General features: G+C 33.7%; 1 long non-coding RNA gene across 1 annotated transcript; it reads left to right on the top strand.

Annotated features, from left to right (window-relative positions):
- The first annotated feature begins 854 nt into the window (after positions 1 to 854).
- Positions 855 to 5,372, top strand: LOC145691715 (uncharacterized). Its single transcript, XR_014132510.1, has 2 exons — positions 855 to 918; positions 4,885 to 5,372. It is a non-coding gene; the product is annotated as an uncharacterized LOC145691715 (long non-coding RNA).
- The last annotated feature ends 2,325 nt before the right edge of the window (positions 5,373 to 7,697 follow it).

Here is a 7,697-nt window from a genome sequence, read left to right as displayed (position 1 = left end):
TCCATTTGAAGGCCTCCATTATCTTTTTGGATTAATAGATCCAATATATTTCAAGCAAACATTTTATTGTGCGTCTTATGTCTGGAGAACTACACACAGTGTAGCCAGACCCAAACTATCACTTAATCCAGTGCGATATGCTTATTCCGTAGAAAATACGCAAACTCTAATTAGGAACCATTCAACAATTTTGTAGCTTCTGATTCAAGAACCAAAATACTTCAATCAAAAATTTTCTTGTACGTCTTGTATCTGGAGAACTACATACAATATAGCCAAACCCAAACTATCACTTAACCCAGTATGATGTGCTCATTCCGTAGAAAATACGAAAACTCGATTTTGGGTCCGTTCAAAAATTTTGTAGCCCCTAATCCAAAAACTAATTATTGGCCTGCATTTTTTGGATCATTCCTAAAATTCTTGGCCAAGATCGCAATTTTTTTTATCCACTTTCTTGATCATTCTTAAAATTCTTGTTTTTAATTATATCGTCGTACAACGTGGTTATAAAATACGGAATTATTATCCTTTGAACAAGAGGTCAGTTAGAAAAGGCTTTATGATATATATAAGAAGAAACAAAATTAAGAATACACAGGATTTATTTATTTTAATCCTGGATATCTAAAACAAAATCCACAAAGTATAACTGTCAATAGAATTGATTGGAACTTTTTCAAACTGTACAAGCATAAAGATTGTAAAAGTTATCAGATCCTCTTCTACTATTAAATGACCAACAGAATGCTATTAAATATGATTTTATATTTTTTTTCTTTCAAAAACTATAGTAAACAAAATATAATTTTCACCATCTTATTTTATTATTATTATTGTATTTTTACACAGATTACAATAAAGATGGCCGTCAGTTGGAAACTTGTCACAGTACTCGCTTTATTCCTTATCATTCAAGTAAGTATCACAGAATATTCTGTTTAGTTATTTAAAAAATATGTTCAGATCCCGTTAAGCTTCCGACAAAGTTCTAACAGAAGAATCCAAATTTTTATCAGAAAGCTAAATTATGTTTTATTATTAACAAAAACAGTAAAATTAAGAATCTCTCTCACAAGATATTTGCATGTTAGCGATATTCGTACATATCCAACATGACTAAAGATAATATCTCAATTAGTTTGTTGATGCAAATTGTTTCCTAAAAGTTTCAACAGATATTTAATTATCTGTTTAATTAATGCGATAAAACACCAACTTTTGATTTTTGTTTCTCATAACACATTCATGCCTATAAATTATAGAAGCTTTTTGTTTTTTTTTTTTGTTGTTTTTTTTTTAATATTCAAGCCATCCACTTTTAAATGCCAAAGTTTCTAGCTTCCAGTTAAAACCTCGGCCAGCTAAAATTGATTTTACTCATGTACTATAAATCAGAAACAGATTAAATACAGGGTTATTATAAATTATGGACCCATTTTTAAAGATGTGTATTTAATAAAGTACTAATCCGAAATGAACAATCTTTATACCAATGGAAAGTGGAAGTTTCAAAGTTTTTTGCAATACATTATAAATGTTCCATGTGTCCACCGTTTGCTGCATGGCAAACATCTATGCGGTAGCTGAACACGTCCCACACACGAGCAAGTGTATCTACTGTTACTGAGTGCACGGCAGCTGTGATACGGTTCCGCAGATTGTCCAGAGTTATTGATAGAGGTGGGACGTAAACAGCTTCCTTAAGATAGTCCCATAAGAAGTAGACACATGGGGTGAGATCTCGGTGGCCAGAAGTGTAGAGCCAAGTCTTCATTTCCCCTGCGACCTATCCAGCGCGAATGGCGGCCTACTGCCGCGCGAACTCTACCGGCTGCTTCGGGAACCATCATTGTCCACCGAAACTTTCAACCTTCCTCTTTTCATTGGTATAAAGATTGTTCATTTTGGATTTGTACTTTAATTACTACGAATTTTTAAAGATGGGTCCATCATTTATAATAACCCTGTATTATATACAGATGGTGATCTACAGTAGTATAATTTGACTTGAGTCTGATGTGGGATTCAAGCACTTTTTACTATTATTTTGTAGTACAAAAAAGGGTATATTTAATTACTGAAGGAAGTGAAATAGTACGGGAAGTATATAATAAGTTCCAGTCCAATAAAGAGTGCTATTTCTTTCTGTTTAAATTGATGTGAGAAACAATCATTTTAGCATTTACATGTAACATTCTCCTAGCTTCTAATAGGTACTCCTTGCTTAAATAAACCCTTAGATATTTAGTAATGTTTATTTAAGAAATTCCCCTGAGGATACAATTTCAACATGTCACATAACAAAACTCTGGAAGAGAATACCATGTAACTGACTGTTCATGGCACAATTCTTTTTAAAAAAATACTTTATACTTGAAATATTTTGAGGATATGCGTAATTGAAATGTTGAAAAATTTCACAGTAATAAATAATATGAGTGAATTAACCAATGACGTAAATCACTTAAATAACCTCAACAACGTTAGGATGTATGATGTGATAATAATTCTAGAATAGTAACACAATATTATCAATTTGTAACATGTATATTAAATTCCACAAAAGTAGATCTAAATATTTAAAAACTGTTATTCTTCAGCCATATGAAATCATCCTGCCATTCTGAATGAATAGCGCTCGAGTTTTCTGTTGTGCATGGTCCCGGATTGGATCAGCGACGAACATAGAAAATAGTGTTTGTCCTGAGTCAATTATGATAAAGTTAGATAGCTGGATTAAAAGCCAGTAATACCGCTGATACGCTGTGTATACATCAGATAGTTAAAAGTGCACCATTTAGTATATTATAGGCTTTCCTGGACTGTAGTAATGTCAAAGAGTTTGAACTTACCCGTTCCAAGATTGGATACCATCAAAACATATTTCTTACATAACAATATTTTCTACTATTGCATGACAACGCTACAGAGCATCGTATAGGAGGGTGCATAGCAATACTTTATATTTATTCAGATAAATTCCGATTCACCCATTATTTAAATAAAATGTTAGAAATATACTGAAGTTTAAGTTCCAAAATTTACACGGGCGTAGTCGTTTGTTAAACTCCTTGGAAGGGTTCACGTACAATCGTTATTACGTAAATCGTAACTTTAAAGATTTCTCAACATAGTTTCAATAACGTGCCGTTATTTTCATGAAGAAACAAGTTCAGTAAACTGAGGTCAAGAGTAAGAAGTTCTTGATAATAGACGTTTTAGTAAACCGCAAATAACGGAATCCAATTGAAGATAAAATATTGAAAATGGAACGTTCCGATAATACACGGTACGGAACTTGAATAATTTTCTCCTAAATTTTCGATGACATGGATTTATAGATATATAGTTTTGTCATCATATAATAGGCATGAGTTTTTTTTTTTTTTTTTTTTTTTAAAAAAAGTTCCTTTTGCTCATGCTTACCACTAGAGGTGCCTGAATTCTGAGTGTTTTCCATTTGAATCACCGAACGAAAATGAAGGGTTAATATTCCTATCTCCATAGGGTTACGTGGATATGATGTATTAGTAAATACACGTCTTATTTACTTTATGTCGGAGTTGTAGTTTTCAGTTTCCATGTAAATTTACCCCAAAGTTATATCGGAAATTTTCTTTAGTAAATTAATAGTACCCGATCAGTTCAGAACATATCCCACTTTTGACCGATCTGACCCTGGTCCTTTATAGATCTGAAACAATATCCTCTTCAAAGTAGTCTCACAGGAATTGCCCTCTTCCATCGTCCCGTTGTTGAAGGCCTCTTCGAAGAATGGAGGATAGATGCACCACACTCACGTTCTACATAGTGCTCTCTTAAAATTCAAATTGGATCCCTTGCAGTGACATTTATAGCCTGAAAATATATAGTAAATCAGATGTGTCTGATGAACCGGAGTAATGTGTTTTGTCAGACTAACCTGAATTAATGCCTAGAGTGTGTTATAGTTGTCTGCTATTTTTTTCGTTCCTCATGAGTATTGCCGTTTCCGTCGCACAATGTTATGAGTCACGAAGAACATCCATTTAATAATGTTTTGAGCTTGTGATGAACAATCCCATAAAAGTCAAAGCAAATGCCAACAATACGGTACTTAAGCTTTTGGGGGGACCTTTTTTTTCTCGACAGTGATGTATCCACTGTGATCCAATCACATTGGGTGTAATTTGATACAAAATTCAAAATTTGACATAATTCTAGTCAGCGTTTAATCATATCGAAGCAAATTTGACATGTATCAATCACTTAATCACTGTCTGTGGGTATGAATAATTAATCATGTGCATGAAGATTTCCTAGGACACATCTCATGAATTCGTAAGCAGGGTGGGTCAGTGGTAGGATGCTTATCTCTGGTGTGTAAGGTCCCCGGTTCGATCCTAGACCACGTATGTTTGTAGTGGACAGCATTGTGTCCGTGAGTTTTCTCAGGGTACTCCCGTTTCCTCCCACTTTCTCATTCCATCAAAAATTCTTCCATCATTCACTTCATTTAATCACTGACTCTCTTAGCCTAAAGGGCATAACGTGGGACGTTACACTGGTTTCTCTCATAAATTCAGTGTTTTCGTCAGGAAAAATAAAGTCGAACACCTTTCACAAGATCAGGTATATTGGATTTTAAAAGAGTTGAGTTGATTTTGGCTTTAACGTCCCTTTCAGCAGCGAAGCTATATGAGACGACACCTACTGATTAACGTGGAATCTGAACCACATGAACTCCCGCCGGGAGTCGAACTCAGGACTCCCATGCCATAGGCGTGTATGGTTTTTAAAAGAATTTAGTGCGGAGTTTTTCAGTGAATTATTCCCATTAATATAAGAATTATTTTAGTTAACTCGTTTATTAATGGTAATTTTGTTGTCTCTGTTTTACAGTTATTCGACTTCTCTGAAGCTCAAGTTATGAGTAACAGCAAGAACAAAAACAAGAACAAGAACAAAGTGACAAACCAACTAGATCTACAACAGCACGGTATCAACCCAACTGAAACAATGACTGCAGCTATGCTTGGAGGACAAAGTTGAACGTACAACTAATCTTACAACCTTACGCTATGTTTCATTACCAAGACTATTGGCAGGAATTTTATACTAAGTTATAAATAAAAGCTTACCTGTATATAGATATATTTATGTTGTATTCATTAAATTTGTAACATGTTATGTAACGTAATCCCAAATAGCATGCTTAACGTAATTTTACAATTACTCTGTATATAATATACTATCATGTTACCGACAACGTTTTAAGATCAAAAATTCTGAAAATGTAAAAAAAAAAAAAAAGAAAAATCCATGTTATTTAATAAAGCCAAGTTTTGTATTATATCAATGATCTTTTATAATAATCGAAATAAAAGTTGTTTCGCATGCTAATATTCTGTATTTTATATTTAAAAGTTGAATCAGTCGCCAAATATTCCTAATTTATTTCTCCTTTCGAAAAGGGTAAGTGGTGTAATTATAATCAAGAACATGTTTTTTTCTCTGTACTTGGAAAACACATTCTGATACTAATGATACAGTACTTTACGTGACCTAACTGAAGCAAACGACTACACTAACAGACCAGGTAAAGTAGAATTCCGAAGACAGAAGCACTTTCAATTCTATAGAAAGAAGATTAATCGTATTTGATCAACAACAGATCGAAGTCGAAATTCTGTTCATAGTTAATTTAGCAGAAAACATCAGATTAATGGAATCGGACCACAAATCGATTAAAAGGTCACGACTTTTCTCAAACGAAATATTCGAGTTAGACATCGATGTCATGCAAGAATATTAAAATTTTAAAAAGTAAATTATGCTTTAAATAAAAAAGCAAGTGATTATGCGTAGCCTATATCAGAATTGTACGTAGCCTATACTTTTTAGTATGTAAAACTCATGATAAAGTGGCAAATGCATGTATTTTCTGAGTGTAAATGTGGCTCAGAGTTCGATTTTGGATGGGGGTGCTGGCCTAAGATACGAGCTCAAGCAGTGGTTCGAATTGTACTTTAAGCAATAAATTCGATCTCGCATGGTTTCGGAGCTGAAAGGGATATTAGCTCTAATAAATTAACAAATTAACTGCATATCATCTGATTAGACAGCTGGCTGCCTGCTTCGTCAAATTTAATGCTTAACAATAATCTATTATGAAATACTATTTCTATTTGAAACGATGTTTAAATTTTTATATTCTTAGATCCATTTTTCATTTTGCCTACAAAATAACCTTTTTGTGTATTTCATAAAAGCAATAATATATTTTGTGCGTATTATTTTCCATTTTTTGTTATCTTCTCACATTCTTTATTTAAGTCTATCGTACTTTCACACTCTAAAATGTAATTTACGAAGATTCCCTAGATGTTATCCTTCACGTGCTATCTCCAGAGCATTTCCGGTTGCATAACGAAATAGGATATATACTTCATCTAAACATTTAAAAACTTATACAAGGGAAACACAGTCGGTAAATCGAACTCAGATGTTATCGGCATACAAATTTGGTCCCTGTCCGAGCTCGGCCATCAAACGTAGCGATCTTTATTCCATAGACCAGGTATAAACATATTTCAGATGTTCGAGATTTCTCGTCTGTTTGAGCTGTTAAGCGTTGTTTCGTCAGTGCTTCGAACGAGAGCAATGAAACACGCGTAAGGAAGTTCGATCACGTGGCAAAGAGTTGGTAACTATCGAACGAGAGATACGTTAAATTACAAATCGTGTCTTCACAATATTCGGAATGACGTGTTTAATAATGATTTTATTTTATAATTTTAAGCTTTTCAATTATATTTGCTTATAATGAAGATACTTTTTAAACTTTCATTTTCGGCTGGAATTGTATTACATGAAACACATAAGTGGATATGAAATTAAATAAAATAATCTTTTTCTACAAAAGGTAATAATGGGAAAGAAGCTTTTAAAGGATTGAATTATATTTTAGTTTAACATTTCTAATTATTACATACATACATAACTTCTTGCTTTTTATCTCATGAACGAAAAGATATACGATAAATCGTAATATTATGTAGCAGGTACACTTGTATCGCAAAATATTTATAAAGGAATACAGGAAAATCAAACAGTTCTATTATTATTATTATTATTATTATTATTATTATTATTATTATTATTATTATTATTATTATTATTCCACCTGTCTGGTCTACTGGCTAGCGAGCGTGCCTTTGGTGCACAGGGTCCGGGGTTCAATTCCTGGTGAGATAACCTTGAAGACTTCGTACTATTACGGTGGTTCGGATTCCACCTTAAACTGTAAACGTTTCATATCTTTCCTTTCTAGTTTAATGTCTCACAAATACATCCTTTAGGCTAAAGGAAACGAAAGATTAATCAAAATAAATGATTGTGACATTAAATATTTGTCCTCTCTGACTGGGAATCGAACTCGGGACTGCAAGCACTAAAACAACATTTGCTACCCACTAAACAGGCCGTAGCCAGCCCCAAAAAGTAGGGGGAGCGGTAGAAGTTAGGGGGTCCGATCCAATCATATTATAGTTCATTTGCAAGCCTACCGTGAAAATTCTACTAAGGTCAGTAAAAATTTAGGGAACCCCGGCCCTCTAGACCCCCGTGGATACGGGCCTGCCAGTAGATCAAGAGAGAACTCCAAGTTTCGTATAGCCTCGGCAGGCCCGCAACTAGGGTTTCTGTCACCCGGG

Source organism: Thermobia domestica, chromosome 8 (genome assembly GCF_964235325.1).
Source record: "Thermobia domestica chromosome 8, izTheDome1.hap1.1, whole genome shotgun sequence".
NCBI lineage: Eukaryota > Metazoa > Arthropoda > Insecta > Zygentoma > Lepismatidae > Thermobia > Thermobia domestica.
The sequence above is the reverse complement of the archived record's forward strand: the minus strand, read 5'-3'. Positions and strand labels throughout refer to the sequence as shown.